At 41.8% G+C, this 16,755-nt stretch overlaps 1 long non-coding RNA gene across 2 annotated transcripts in view; it reads right to left on the bottom strand.

The window, feature by feature from the left end:
- The window catches only part of LOC307032547, a 35,489-nt gene that overhangs the window by 1,794 nt on the left and 16,940 nt on the right, over positions 1–16,755 (bottom strand). The window contains exons 8-11 of one of the 2 annotated variants that reach the window (XR_013806298.1): positions 16,277–16,349; positions 15,951–16,096; positions 15,669–15,856; positions 11,227–11,453 (exon numbers count right to left, since the gene is read on the bottom strand). This is a non-coding gene — a long non-coding RNA (uncharacterized lncRNA). The remainder of the gene's footprint in view (positions 1–11,226; positions 11,454–15,668; positions 15,857–15,950; positions 16,097–16,276; positions 16,350–16,755) is intronic. The other variant, XR_013806299.1, reaches the window with a different exon arrangement.

The following is a 16,755-nucleotide window of genomic DNA, read 5'->3' as shown; positions in this document are numbered from 1 at the left end:
GTATGCTAGATCAACGACAGAAAAACCTTTCAGTTCACATCACGTTCTGCCGCTCTGCTCTGAACACCTGAACGGCCATGACTTTTCCAAAACTTTGGGAAAAATATTGTTTTTCATAACTTTTCCAGGGCCTGGAATTTGCATTTGAATTCCCATGAATTTTCCAGGTTTTCAATGACCGTACAAACCCTGCATGTTAGCAGATCATTCACAGCTATTTGAAACAGTAAGATGATATAACAAGCTGTATTCTATACCAGATGAATGTATTTATTGAACACTAAACCTTAGGAAAGTAGTAATCTGCAGCATTGAAGAGATCTTTCAGCAGGGAGAGGGAGTGGGAGGGAAACAGGCAGTCAGTATTGATGAGTATAGATAGAACAGTAACTCAATGACAGATTTTGCACACACAAAGAAAATGCATTCAAAATAAAAATACATTTATTGAGATTTACTTTGAAGGTTATTGAAGCAATAGGATCAAAAATAAGCACCTTTATAAACATACAACATAAGTCTTGTTGTTTTAAATCTGCTGTTTTTGATAAGCAGCATGCACCAAGCTGAAAAAGCAGATCAGGAGATGTTGACAGTTGCTTCTGTAGCCTGAAACCATAAAACTATTACCTTAACATTGTGTAGTTTTCTTTACGTTCACTGGGTGTCAATAGCAGAGAAAAACAGACATGTGGATACATTATAAGACAGTCAAATATAAGCATATTTCCAAAGAATTTACTGGTTTTGATTATGTTAAAAAAGGTATATCATGTTATTTATTTGACTAAAATTCTAAAAGCTTCTTAACTTGATATACGCCTGGAGACGCTGTCAAACTAACAGTTTTTGTTAAAAAAAAATCTCAGAACTTAAATCAATGTGGAATTAATACTTGATTAATCGTTTTAAATATTCAAACCGCTTACTTTTTTATCCCCTTGAATGCAGTCGAGGCTTCAACCACTCATATGCTCATTTGTTACTGTGCTTATTGGTGTAGATTTACATTGACTAAGGAACATTACATCTAAATTGACATCAAACAAACTGCAGAACAATTATAACGACTATAAACCGAAACGTGACCAATTATACTCAAGAGTTGCTCTTATAGATCAACTCTTAGAGGTGAATCCTGTGGTTGCTGTTGAATATTTGCAACAGACTTTGCACATTGAAGTAATCATTTTATTTAGATCTGTCTTGAAATCATTTGACATGAGCTAGCAACTTACTTTTCATTTCAATATAGGTTAAAAAAGGTCTTGCAAAAAAAAACTTGCATTGAAACAGGAGGCTTATTATTTAGTCGAACACTCTAAAGATGACATCTTCGCAAAATTATCTGGAAAAACAAACACAAACTTGGCTTCCAATATGATTTTTTGATCATTTTCAAGTATCTCGAGATAAGAGTAAAAAATCTTCACGTTCTTGTTTTTTCCTGCATTTCATTATTGATGAAAAAGTTACCAGTCTGTGGACCAAGCAACACAAACACATTCTTATCACAAAATCAACTGTGCACCGGAAGGATCCATCAAGTCCAAGCTGTATGCATGAATGAATGCTGGTCTCCCTTAACTGTTACAACCCCAAACTCAGATAAAGAAAGATCAAAATAGTCTACATATTATCTCAAACATTATCCCTATATTTCCACAAAATTTGAAGTATTCTGGGAATTTGGGGTACAGTACAGTGACAAATGTATTGTTGTTAAATGCCGGAGCAGGAACAGGAGTGTTAGAGATGTTTCAGTAATCGATCAAACAAACAGTAGCCCGACCAAAAGAGGGAAACAAATATGGCAAGACTTAATTACTTCATACATCCTTTGTCACATGATGCTCAAAATACACAACAGTGGTTTTAATCAATAAATAGTGATGTGTTTTTACAATGTCACTATAAGGTCTGTAGGAGCCACATATGAAGCCTTTCTGTGTTTGTTACGATACATGTTTTTTGAGTCACTATAGGTGGTGGGCGTGTCATTAGATTTGTGTGGTGACGTTTGTGCTTATATCCGGTTGCTTTTACCTGCGCACTTGGTAATAGATGGGGGGGTGAGCTAGAGAAGGACAATTTTTGTTGACCGCATGCACGGATATGGAATATTGCATTTTTGCTTTGCAAATAAAAGGTCAAACGCATACTGTGTTGGAAAGACTGAGTTTGTGCGCGTCCAGTGTTTTTTCTCTTGTTTAGTCCCTCGCTGCACTTTGTTTAAGATTACTGCCGCAATAATAAGTCAACAAAAAAGACTTGTACCACAGCGTGGATCTACGGAGATTCCTAGGATCGATCTGTGACGCTGTGGAATTAAAAGGAAACATTGAAACGCCGTGTTCACCGCTGTATTGGAGAGCGGCTTAAGGAAACTTCAGCGTGCTGCCGGGAGGATAAAGACTGACGGACGATCCACACAGCAGCAGGAGCGAGCGGTATGTAACTTCTTCATTCATGCTGTGTAAATGTTTGTTAGAACACAGTGTGAATAATTTACTGCTGCGTGTCCATTGAGGACTGACTTGTTGCTTGCGTGTGTTGGTTTGTGCCGCTAGAGGTTGTGTGGATTGGAGCATTTGTTGTTCATTCATTAAAACATTAAAAGGATATGTCAATAAGTGGATCAAATTCAGATGTCAATGTGGCAAAAATGGATGAACAAAAGAAGAGAGAGTCAATACTCACTGCCAAGGCTTTGGCAAATAAAATGGAAAAGCTTCAAAAGGAACGTCAATCAACGGTTCACAAAATGAAAAGTGTGATTAAAACAATGAAGGATCTCATGCAAAGGGGTGACAACGCCTCACAAATACAAACTCAACTTGAACATTTAATTCAACTGGTTAAAGAAACCACCCTGTTACACAAGTCTGTAATTCCTCTTCTTCCTGCAGACGAACAGGAAAATCAAAATGTATGTTTGCCAAGACAATGAAATACAACAATGGATTTATCAACGATGTCAAGCAATGGCTTTCTGAAACTGGGAGACAACCGAGCAGCACCATTGCACATGTTTCCTCAATTGAGATATCTGATGAACACCAACAAAGTGTGTCTCATGTTTCAAAACAATCTGGGAAAAATGTTGAAACTTCTGAAGCACAAGAGGAAATAAAACCAAGCGACAGTGTTTCAAACATAGGAAGCATTGGGTCTTGCAAGCGGAGCTCTGCTGGAACCAGGTCCAGTGTTTCAACTACATCATCATGCATCAAAGCTGAGGCTGACATGGCCGCTCTCATGGCACGACAAATGTTATTAAAAGACAAGCATGCATTGGATGAACAAGAGGAAGAGCTTAGGAAAAATAAGGAACAGCTCAGGAAACAGAGGGAGCAACTGGAAATGGAAGTTGAAATAGCCGCATCAAGGGCTAAAATGAATGTGCTAAGACGCTCTGGAAGGTCTCGTGCTGCAAGTAATAGACAAGTTTACGCGACAAACCACGGGTAGCGCCATAACCCTACACAAATGCACTTCATTTCCGCCGGAAGTCTTTTGCACAGCGTCTGTCGGTGTAAACCGGTGTAAACAGTCAGACGGGCACTGGTGTAAACACAGCGATTTCGATGCTAACAGTGATGCTAGCTTGGGAACACGATTCTACTTCTTTGACTGGAGATGGCGTTACTCTCCCCCACCCGAATTCAGTGCAAAACTGGGAGGATAACATGACGACGTGGCCCAGCATAACGTACAGCAAAATTTGCTCCTACTTCGTTCAATCCATGGCAATAGATGGAAAAGCAATGGACAGTCTGAAGGCCTCCGAGGCATATCAATATTTGCACAGCAACAAAGTTGGTTGTGTCATGTCATACAAACATGATCGTTTTGTTTATCTAAAAGCAAAGGTAGAGCCTAGCCAGTGTTTGAACAATGCGTGGCATAATGCTTGGGTGCTGGTAACTGAAGCTGGAGAAGTCAAAACTGCGGGATGTACGTGTGTTGCTGGACCAGGAAGATCTTGTTCCCACTCAGCTGCGATCCTGTGGAAGGTAACTAGATTATTTGACCATTGTAGCCTAGGCCTATGTCTTTTGTTGTTGGTATCCGAACTACATCATAGGCTACTTGGCTAGAGTGCAAAGTGTGTGTATGCCATGATGTATTATATCATATGACATGTTTGCAGTGAACCCATTATAATATCTATGCACTGTTTTTACTCTATCTCTCTAGGTAGAAAATGCTGTGAGACAGGGGAAAACCGGGCTTGCCTGCACAGACAGACAGAACCAGTGGAATGCTGGGTCTAAAAGAAATGCTGGTCAGAGGAAGATGAAGTATGTGCGCTTCAAACGACACAACAGGAAGGATCTCTACCAGCCGCCACCAACTTCACAGCCATCCTCTACCACTCCAGAACCGGCACAGGAGGTGACACTCTTTAGGACTCATGAAGAGTGGAGGAAGAACACACTTGCCTCACCAATGGCAGAACTTTTCAATTGCCCTGGGAATAGCCTCCTGCAGTTCTGCTTTAATGCTGATACCTCTTCCATCACCGAGCCAACACCATGTCCACACCTCCATCTCCTAACCCATGATGAGCACCACATACCACTGGCTTGTGTAAAATGCAGAACCTTCTATGATAAGTACATTAACATGTCCACAGCCCGGCTTGAGGAGATCGAGAAGGTTACAAAAGCACAGAGCAAAGAACAGGTCTGGCATGATGCGCGGAGAGTGCGCATCACAGCGAGCACAGCTAGAAAGGTGCCCATTCGCTCAACCACGGCGCCCGACAAGTTTTTGTCAGAACACTTACACCCATCCTTCCGTGGCAATGCTGCAACCCGTCAAGGAGCGGAGGGGGAGGAACTTGCAAGGGACTATTTGGAAACTCTGGGCAACAGCATTGAAACCAAAGGCTTAGTGGTGTGCGACAAGGATCCGTGGCTTGCAGCATCTCCCGATGGAGTGATAAACAAAGACATTCTGTTGGAGATCAAATCACCTGTGTTGGGAAACAAGTCACTTGCAGAATTTTTGGCAACAAAGAACTGTGAAATCACAACTGTGGCAAACGGAAATAGGATAGATTACCATATTGCCTGCAATGGTCCAAAAGGCTACTATATGCAGGTACAAATTGGGATTCACTGCACAGGGCTTCAGCACTCCAAGTTGGTGATCTGGAACAAAACTGAGCACCTAGAAATCGAAGTACCCTACGACCAAGACTTTGTCCAGGGGCATATCATAAGGCTGCGCACATTCTACTTTGCCCACATGCTCCCGAAAATTGTTGACGATTTTGTTGAGGGAAGGTTACAGTTCTGCAGTAAATATCTCAGCATTTTAAAACCAAAATAAACTGCCTTATTTAGGTCATGCCCACAGGAGCCAACAGTTGTCTGTTGTTTACATAATGCACAATTTACATGATCTCTTTATGCTGTGCAATATATCATATGTGCCTGTACTGTTTGAGTGAAAATAAAGTTTGATGTAATTTAATTTCATTATTGCACTGTTATTGCATTATTGCATTTCATATGTTCCTTAGAGTGCTACAATTTCTTTTAACACAGTTCATCATTCATATTAAGCTCATACTGTACATAAATAACACTGAATGAATTAATTGTTTAGAGGAAACTAAAGAAATGGCTTCAACAAGAAAGATCACATTTTAATCCTAACAGGTATTACAAATTAAAATATAAAAGCAGCCCACACAATTACATCACTATGAAAATATTCATATATAATATTAAAAAATACAATGCATGCAGTATTTGTTGTGTTTATCTGTATTTAATGAACAACATGGCTGGGTGCTGGGTGCTGGGTGCTGGTTTGTGGTCGTAGCACTCTCTATCTAACCACTCGTTCAGGTGCTTTCTCGAGTGATTGCAACCAACTACCGCACACGTAGTTCCCGAACCACTTTTCTTCATGTTGTAATTGTTATATCCTCTTTGTCTCTGCGATATCAGTGCTTTGTCGGCACAACGGAGCTAGCTAGCAAAACAAACCCAGTCCGCCAAAACGGAAGTGCATTGCATCGAAGGGAGGAGTTCAGGATGTAGAGCGGAAACGGATCAATAACTTGTGTATACATCTGTGAGTCCCGATGGCATGCATTCTTATTGGGAAAGGGGACGAAAGGAAGCCACACTCCGTGCTAGAGCAAAAACATTTGTGCCTGACACAAACAGGCCTACAGGTGGCCAGTCTGACTTACAGTTTTCGCACAGAGAACATGAAGTAGAATATGGACATCTGCAACATCAAGCCACAAGAAGCTCAGAGGCCAATATACATCAAAGTTCAACACAATCACATCCACAGTTACAGCACCAAAGCAATCACCCAGCAGCACTGGCACCAAGCAGCAGTGCTCAGAATCCTTTAATTAATGTTTTGGAAAGACAAAATGAAATAACATCCATGTTGGTTCAGCAACAGTCTCTTTGTTTTCTGCCGAAAAGAGAAATTCAGATTTTTGATGGCTCTCCATTTCAATATCAAACATTCATAAGAGCTTTTGAGCACAGCATTGAGGAGAAGACTCACAACCCTAAAGACTGCCTGTATTTTCTCGAACAGTACACCAGGGGGCAGCCTTTGGAGCTTGTCAGAAGCTGTCAGCATATGGCCCATGACAGAGGATATGCCAAAGCAAAGGCTTTGCTACAGGAGCATTTTGGTAATGCACAGAAAATTGTTTCAGCTTACATGGAAAAGGCTCTTTCATGGCAGCCAATAAGAGTAGATGTGCGAGCTCTGCAAGCTTACGGTCTCTTTCTGAGAGGATGCTGCAACGTCGAAGAGTTTGAAAGCATGTGTGAGTTGAACATGCCTAGCAATATGCTAGCCATCATAAAAAAGTTGCCCTACAAATATAGGGACAAATGGAGAACTCTGGCCTATGACTTAGAGAAAAGGCAGGGCCGTAGAGCTACATTCATGGATATTGTTAACTTCGTTGAAAGACAGGTGGATATTGCGAGCGATCCACTGTTTGGAGATATACAGGATACTCCACCAGCAGCCAACAAAGATGTGAGGAAAGCTAAGTTTGAACCTCGTTCAAGGATGAGGGGAAGCAGCTTTGCTACTACTATTACGACAGCGGAAAAGAAAGTGGAACCTGAAATAAGAATGAAGGAGAGAGGCTCACTAGGTACAAGTGTTTGTCTGTTTTGTGGAGGTGGACATATACTGGATCTGTGTTTTCAACTGGAAAGAAAGGCTCATAGTGAGAAAATCGCTTTCTTAAGGGAACATGGTGCGTGTTTTGGATGCTTGTGTATTGGGCACATGAGTAAAGACTGTAGGAAACGCCTCTCGTGCAAAGTATGCAGTCTGAAGCACCCAAGCGTACTTCATATCTATCAGAAAGAGAAAGAAACTGACACAACGCAAGCTAAAGGAAAAGCTATAAGCAGTGCTCTGATCTCCGTTCAGTCCAGTGGTCTTACAGGGGCCGGTGAACCAGATTGTACTCTCTCCATAGTGCCTATTCAAGTAAAGTCTAAGAAGGGACATGAAAAATTAATAACATATGCCTTCCTGGATCCTGGGAGCTCAGCATCATTCTGCACGGAGCGGCTGATGAACAAACTGAATCTCAGGGGAAGAAGAACAGACATTCTCCTTCGGACAATGGGTCAGGAGAAAATAGTTGGAAGTCACATTGTTTCTGACCTGCATGTGGCTGGATTAGACAGCAGTCATTATTGTGAGCTGCCTGACACCTACACCCAGAAAACTATGTCAGTTCATCGAGGCAACATTCCTCGGCAGAAAGACCTTCAGAGATGGCCTCACCTGAAACATGTAATGATTACTGAGATTGATTCAGATGTGGACCTGTTGATTGGGACTAATGTTCCTGAGGCACTGGAGCTATGGGAAGTTATTCGGAGTGTAGACGGGGGCCCATATGCAGTCAAAACTATGCTGGGTTGGACTGTCAATGGACCTCTCAGAGGAGACAGGAGTAGTGAAATGACTTGTGGACAGCCAGATGTCACTGTCAATAGGATATCCGTTGCAAGCCTTGAAGATCTGTGGAAGCAGCAGCTAAAGGCTGATTTCCCTGAATGCAGTCAGGATGAGCAGATGGGACCGTCAAGAGAGGACTGTCGCTTTATGGAGTACGTCACAAAGTCTGCTAAGTTGATGGATGGCCATTACTGTATTGGCTTACCTTTAAGGAAAAGGGATGTTAGTATGCCGAACAACAGGAGTAGCAGAACAACGTACACTGAGCCTCAAGAGAAGGTTTGATAAAGATGTTTCATTTCATGCTGATTACACCGCTTTCATGAATGACATCCTTTCGAAGGGCTAGGCAGAGAAAGTGCCAGTTGTGGATCTGGAACGCAGTGACGGCAGGGTGTGGTATATACCACACCATGGTGTATACCACCCAAAGAAGAAAAAGATCAGGGTCGTATTTGACTGTGCAGCTACATTCCAGGGAACATCGCTGAATGCGTAGCTCCTACAGGGACCAGATCTTACCAGCACACTGGTTGGAGTCATGACAAGATTCAGAAAGGAACCTGTTGTACTAATGGCAGACATTGAAGCCATGTTTCATCAGGTTCGAGTACCAGCTGAGGATTCAGATCTGCTGAGGTTTCTCTGGTGGCCAAATGGAGATCATCATCAGAACTTAGAAGAGCACAGAATGGTTGCACACCTGTTTGGAGCTACATCGTCGCCAAGTTGTGCTAGTTTTGCCCTTAGAAAGTGTACAGAGGACCATCAGGAGCAGTTCAGCCCCAAAGTAATCAACACCGTCCTGCACAATTTCTATGTTGATGATTGTCTAACATCTGTGGTCTCAGAGGAGGAGGCAGTGGCACTCTATCATGACCTATGTGCTCAAGGGGGCTTTCACCTCACAAAGTGGATTAGCAACAGACGTATCGTGCTTGCTGCTATACCTTCGATGGAGAGAGCAAAAGAAGTCAAGGATCTGGACTTGGATAATGACACACTCCCTGTGGAAAGAGCATTGGGCGTACAGTGGTGTGTTGAGTCAGATGTCTTTAAGTTCAAGATCATGATCAAGGACAAAGCCATAACCAGAAGAGGGATCCTTTCCATGGTTAGCTCAATATTTGACCCATTAGGAATATTGGCACCTGTGGTCCTATCAGCCAAGATGATTCTTCAAGACTTGTGCAGAAAAGAACTTGGTTGGGATGATATTATACCAGCCTCAGCTGCACAAGAGTGGAAAAGTTGGCTGAAGGAGCTCTGCAATCTCAAAGAGTTTAAAGTTTACAGATGCCTAAAACCGGTGGATTTTGGGGAAGTGACCTCTGCTCAGCTACACCACTTCGCAGATGCAAGCGAAGACGGCTATGGAACAGTGACTTACCTGTTATTACATAACATCAAAGGACAAGTGCACTGTGTCTTCATTATGGGAAAAGCTAGCGTGGCCCCATTGAAACCAATAACCATCCCTCGAATGGAATTGACGGCTGCCGTGGTTGCAAGTCGTATGGACAAGATGTGTAGGAAGGAGCTGCAAATGCAACTTAAAGACTCCATCTTTTGGACTGATAGTACTTCCGAGGTTAGTACATCAGTAATGAGACCTTAAGGTTTCGAACCTTCGTCACAAACAGGGTTTCAAAAATATGCAGCGTATCAAATCCATCTCAGTGGAGATATGTTCCCACCGCAAGCAATCCTGCCGACTGGGCTTCCAGGGGAGTCAAAGTGGAAACGCTCCTGAAAGATGACACATGGGTGTCTGGACCTCAGTTTCTCACTGGACCTGAAGAACAGTGGCCTGTGAACCCTGATGGCTCTGAAATGGCACCAGAAGACCCTGAGGTCAAGATAAGTCTGAATGTGAACGCTGTGCAGGTTGAAAAAGAGATGCATGCTGTAACCCGATTGATCAATCATTTCTCTTCTTGGATCCACCTGAAGAAGACGGTTGGTTGGATCCTTAGGTTGAAAAACCTGCTGCTGTGTCTTAGTCGGAAGAGGAAGCAATTGAGTCTGACTCTTGCTCAGTCTGGCTTGAATAAGGAACAACAAGAACCGAGAGATAAAAAAGGAAATGCAGACTATCAAGGCTCAGGTGGTCTCTGGTTTTCTTTCTATTGAGGACCTCCGAAACGCTGAGAAAGAAATTATCTGCTTTTGCCAAAGAAAAAGGCTTCCTGATGAAATCAAAGGCTTGCAAAAGGGAGAAGGTGTGAAAAGGACTAGTCACATCTACAAGCTCCACCCAGTACTTGAAGATGGGTGTTCTGAGAGTGGGAGGACGTCTCAGTAGAGCAGCAATGCCTGAAGAATCTAAACATCCTGCTATATTGGCAAAAGACCTTCACATTTCTGACATCATTCTACGGCAAGTACACCAAGATGTGGGACACGGTGGTCGTAACCACATGCTATCTAGCCTGCGACAAATATACTGGATTCCTGGTGCTAGTGTGGCTATAAGGAAAACCCTGTCAAAATGTATTGTTTGTCGGCGACTAAATGGAGCTCTAGGAATGCAGCAGATGGCAGATTTACCTCGAGACAGAGTCACTCCAGATGAACCTCCATTCACTCGTGTTGGAGTTGACTATTTTGGACCTTTTGAGGTCAAGCGAGGAAGGAGTACAGTTAAAAAGTATGGTGTTCTCTTCACATGCTTAGCAGTAAGAGCCATCCACATTGAAGTAGCTTCATCTTTGGATAGAGATTCCTTTGATAATGCTCTTCGACGCTTCATCGCAAGACGTGGACAAGTATCGGAATTACGCTCAGATAATGGAACCAACTTCGTCAGAGCTGAGCGTGAATTGAGAGAGGCAATAGAAAGGTTGAATATTGCTAAAATCAACAACACCCTCCTTCAGAAAGGAATAAAGTGGACTTTCAATCCCCCTACTGGATCCCATCATGGAGGAGTATGGGAAAGGTTGATCAGATCTGTGAGGAAGGTTCTGAATTCCAGCCTGAAGGCACAGAACCTTGATGAAAAGTGTCTTCACACGGTTCTTTGTGAAGTTGAATCCATCACCAACAGCCGTCCCATAACGAGAGCATCCACAGATCCCAATGACTTGGAAGCACTAACCCCTAACCATCTGTTGCTGCTAAAAACCAAGCCATCTTTTCCACCTGGACTGTTTCATAAAGAGGACATATATGCTCGTCGAAGATGGAAACAAGTTTAGTACATCTCAGACTTGTTTTGGAAAAGATGGATTAAGGAGTACTTGCCTCTACTCCAGGAGCGACAGAAGTGGTCAAATGTAAGATTACTGCCGCAATAAGGTCCGTACCGGCTGAACTTGTCTTTTCCAATCACAGCGACACACATCGTGTGACCGAGCTTGTACTGGCTGATCATCGCACACATGGGTAGTGGGCCGGCTGCAATCTCACCAAGGGTTGCCCAACATGGAAAGACGCCGCTACCTTTAACCTTCTCCATAGTCATGAAGAGGCTGCATCAGGGACAGAGACAAAATAAAAATGGGTAAGCTGAGACATTTTATAAGGAAAGCTGTAGTCACTGGCTGAAATATGCTTCTATCTGGTGGTCATATGTCGACATAAGCAGTAGGGCTGTACCCGAATATTCGACTATTCGTTCGTCGGCCAACTATTCGGGTTTCTATTTCATTATTCGGATATTCGTTTTTTCCCCCCTAAATGTATGCTATCAATAAAGGCGAATTGTCATATTCTTATACTATATTTATACTTTTGAATTGCACTGTTAAAATGTGGAAATGTATACAATCTCAGCCTGTGCTCCTGACATCGCGTTCACTCAGTCACGAGCGCAAACGGCACGCTTCACCTCGGTTCACACACATGAACACAAATTGCCTAAGACTTCAGCTGTGTGGGACCATTTTAAATTGGACGACGGTAAGAAGAAGGCAGTGTGCCAAATATACGACAAGAAACTGGCCTACCACGGTGGCACAACAACTCTGAAAAGTCACCTGGATGCTGTAAGTAGTAGCCAAGCTTAGCTTAGCTGTTGTCAAGTTGCCATGATGAAGCTGCTTTATCCGCCGTTTAAACAGTAACGTTACACATGATAAAAAGGTGCACTTACTTTGCTTGGAAAATAGTTGCAAGCAAGCAACCAAATTGTTTTTTTATATTAGTTTTTCAATTTTATCCGAATAGTGAAAATAATAGGAGTCATGTGGCAATTATTGGCAAACAGTTCGTTCATTTATTTTTCGTTCTTCATTTATTTAAATACTGTTTACTGTATCGGTAATAAGTTATAACAGAAATATGTGTTTTGTATCTTCAGGTTGTTAAACGTTATAGACGGAATTTGGAACCAGATTTGGTCCCCGGGCGCTGCACTGCGGCTGGGTTAAATGCAGAGGACACATTTAGTTTTAAAGTATGCGAGTACTGAGACAATAAATAAATATAAATCGTAATAGTATGCTCTTTCTGCGCTTCTGATTAACAGCGTGTTGTCAGGTGTCTCGGATTCGGAGCGTGTTATGAAACCTTTTGGGGAAATTATCTCTCCGCACCGAATATTCGCTGCTGATTACTACCGAATATCCGGAGCCCGAAAAATGGTATCCGGGACAGCCCTAATAAGCAGTATATTACTCAAAACGGATGTGTGAAAAGATGGTGTGATTGTAGAGCTATGATGGTAATCTGCTATGTCAAGTGTTGTCCGAATCAAGTACTCTGCTTGCCAAAGATAGCCATTTTAAATTGTTTAACCTGTTAAACCCAGAGCCTGTTTTTCAGGTCTCAGGCTCGAAAATGATATTCCCAGAACAAATGACCATATCTCCCCTTCTAAAAAGGGTTAAATTAATAATCTTTTTTCTCAAAGCAAGGTTACACCTGTGAGTTGGATGTAGAAGTGTCAGAATCAATATAGATGTTTTTATTTTAAAGTAAATTCAGATTGAACACAGTAAAAAAAATGTAAATTATTGTGTCCGTCCAAAAAAAAAAAAGATTACTTATAGTGAAAACCACCCTTGAATGATGGGATGGTAGACTAAAAGCTTTAGGAATCCAAACTACAACATATAAGTACCCTGTATCAAGATTGATGCAACACAAGTGACATTTGAGCTTTTTAGAGATTTAGCAAAAAAACAAACACTTCTGGGATCATTTGACCTATCTCTGGCCCCCCTTGTTTTCGACTTTGCTGATTGACATCTCTTTCTAAACGTCAGAGCCAATGGAATCGAGGGGAACTCCCACATACTCCTTATTTGGTGATGTGCGTGTGTGTGTGTGAGACTGCCGCATAGCCAAAACCGGAAGCTGCGATAACTCTGGGGGCTACCATTAGCAGCTAACTTTTACCCTCCGATTTTTACATAAAAATGGAATCATGGATTATAAATTAAAAATATTATTACCCAGAAACATTATCAACCCAATGGATTAACCGATTCAGCCACGTTTTTTCTCGTTTTAATGCCATTGAACAAGTCTTTTGATCAGATTGACAGCTACGGTGAGAGGATCTCCCGTAAAAGCTACGTAAAGGCACTTGTTGTGATGTCTGAGTTTGCTTCCCCTGTCGCGAGTTCGGATCACTTAGTGATGATATATATATCTAAATAATCTCAGGGTATATGCAGGAATCCTGAAGTCAAATTTAATACCTTTTAAGACCTTTTTTAAGACTCTTTCCATACATTTTTAAGACCTCATCGCAACTTCGAGTTCTAACCGGTTACATTGGCGACACACTTTACCTCACATGTACTATATTGATTGTAAGATAGCACAATTAAACAGAGTGCAGACAGACCACTGAAGCCTCCTCTCCACATGAACTTCAACCTCTCTGTGAAGGTCAGGTTTAATGCAGTATGCTGCTTTGTTGCTTCTATAGACTGTGCTCTTTCATTCCAATAAAACTCCTCAGAAACCAGTATTTGACCAATAAACAAAACAATTGACAAAACTTTGAACTATGAAATATATTAAACTTTTGTGAGCTTCAGCGGGGTAATGCCATATAGGAGCTCATTCACAAATACCCAGGGGTTAAATTGGGCCGGGCTGTCCGGGGCTAAGCCCTGGCACATAGGACGATGCTCTGACGTCATCACCCTCACACATTTGTCATATTTACAAAAAAAACGATATGTTAAGACTTTTCTCGTTTTTAATATAGACTATATTTAGGGTCGATATGTGTCGACTTTATTTTAAAATAGCAGATCTCTGTGACCGGATATAGTTTGGCTTAGTGAACGTGTGTCTCTTCCTTGGAGGAGCAGCATCGCCCGGACTCGTCTGCAGAGTCTGCACTGCAGCGGTGTGTGTCAGCGACGTGCAGTCAGGGGAGGCACGGATTGGCCATCGGGAGAGTCGAGACTTAAACGCCGCGGCTTTCTGGCTAGCACTTAGCATGTGGGACCGGACAGCTTTAAACCCCATCAACAGACTCTTCTCCCCCCCCCCCCCCCCCCCCCCCCCCCCGCCGACAGAGCGGAGCAAGGCAACGAAACTTAAAATAAGAAGCAGCATTTTATGGCGCCGCCTTGAGGGGGTTTCCCGACATGTCGTTTCAGTAAATTAAAGGGTGTTTTATGTTGTCGTTGCTGTGAACCTTCTTAATACCTTGGAAAATGCAGTTTAATACTTTTTAATGGCCTTAATTTTCGCTAAATTGATTTATCAACTTTTAATACTTTTTAAGACCCCGCGGACACCCTGAATCTGTGGAACCTCAGCTTTAATAGGATATATTGTATGTGCAGCTGCGATAAGTAATAATCTTTTATCTTGAGTTCTATGCCAAAGTGCGTTAGCATTTTTCGCTCAGGGGTCATTTAGATGCTTCTTATGAGACCTTCATTTTGTTTTGGTAGAAATGGTTTGTACGTCAGTTAGCTGAGATTATTCTCGTTAATCTGGTATAACACATTAATAGGTTCTTAAATATTAAGAACCCCTGACACTGTCGTTAAAAAAAAAACGGCCCGCCGAGGGGGTCCTTGGGGCTTAACAGGTTAATGCCAAAAGAGCTGAAAAGAGTTGATTTATCAATTGGCCGATTGACACAAAAAATAACAACAATTATTTTGATAATCGATAAACAAATAAAATCCTTTTTCACGCAGACATTTTGAAAACATTCAACGCATTCTAAGGTTTAAGCTTCTGAAATAGCTGAGTGAGATGCTTTCTCTGTAACAAAAATGTAAACTGAATACATCTGGCTTCAAAAGCACTTAAACGATGCATTTGGAGGAGCCATTGTGACAATTTCTTTGAAAAAGGGTCTTACATTGTAAATAACTACATTCTGATAATATGTTCCCAATCCATGGTAGGAATATGCTCGATACTACATGCCCCCTTAATGTAGATGGGGCTTAAAACTTACACGGAAACCTGATACAGGCTGATTCTTTTCAAACAGTTGAAAATCTGCAATTCACCAATTGTTTTATGACATTTCTAAAAGATGTAATGGATTCCTGCAGGATGCCCAATGAATCAGTAGAGATGATCTGCTGTCTACAAAAAAAAAAGTTCTATGTAGTTTACACAAGTTTTACTACTTGAAAAAAAAAGAAGAAGAGGGCTTGGGTTAGTAGAGATGTGTTGTAACATGTAGTGGAAACACGGGATTAGGTAGCAGGCATGAAACCTTCCTCCATAATCCCTCATCCTGTGCTGTTTCTCACTCTTAACTATCCATGGGCGGGTCTTGGGAGTCTTTATCCTCCACGCTCCAGAGCACAGAGACGCCGACGGGTTTCTTGATGAGAGCCACATTCACTATTGGCCTCCCGGGGAGGTTGTATGAAGAACCCTCTATGCTTAGGATGGATGGGAAGGTTGTTGGGGGCAGAGGAGGATAGGAGAGTTTGCCCTTCATTGTCAAAAAAGGCAGAAAGGCAGAAATGGTGAATTTGAGTAGCGAACAATCAAGTGAGTTGTTATTTTGTTGTGTGAGTGTGTAATACCTGCTTGGTGTTTGTTTGATTGGGACTGCTGTGGTCACTAGAAAGATGTTCTACTTTCACCTCCACAGCCTTTAGTTCAAACGACTGCTTTGACTCCTCTACAGTGGGGGGGTTTTCGCCTCTTTCTTAATACATATGTGAGTTCCCTACATTACATAACATACATTAGTGTGAGGAGTAATTAAAGACACAAAACATTAACAAAACATCTATTTCTAGGAAAGGAAATCTCATCTTTCCCTTGCTAGTGTAGATTGTTACTGATAGCATACAGTATTTATGCCTAATAATTTGGAAAGGATAAATCAAATAATGAAGCATCTTACTTTGCAGTCAGAAGAGCCGTTAGGAGTAGGAACCGGAGGAGACAGCTTCTTATTTAGATGCTTCTTATGAGACCTTCATTTTGTTTTGGTAAAAATGGTTTGTACGTCAGTTAGCTGAGATTATTCCCGTTAATCTGGTATAACACATTAATAGGTTCTTAAATATTAAGAACCCCTGACACTGTCGTAAAAAAGAAAAACGGCCCGCCGAGGGGGTCCTTGGGGCTTAACAGGTTAATGCCAAAAGAGCCGAAACGAGTTGATTTATCAATTGGCCGATTGACACAAAAAATAACGACAATTATTTTTGATAATCGATAAACAAATAAAATCCTTTTTCACGCAGACATTTTGAAAACATTCAACGCATTCTAAGGTTTAAGCTTCTGAAATAGCTGAGTGAGATGCTTTCTCTGTAACAAAAATGTAAACTGAATACATCTGGCTTCAAAAGCACTTAAACGATGCATCTGGAGGAG

This window comes from Notothenia rossii (genome assembly GCF_949606895.1).
Source record: "Notothenia rossii genome assembly, chromosome: 3".
In the NCBI taxonomy this organism is placed as follows: Eukaryota; Metazoa; Chordata; class Actinopteri; order Perciformes; family Nototheniidae; genus Notothenia; species Notothenia rossii.
The sequence above is the reverse complement of the archived record's forward strand: the minus strand, read 5'-3'. Positions and strand labels throughout refer to the sequence as shown.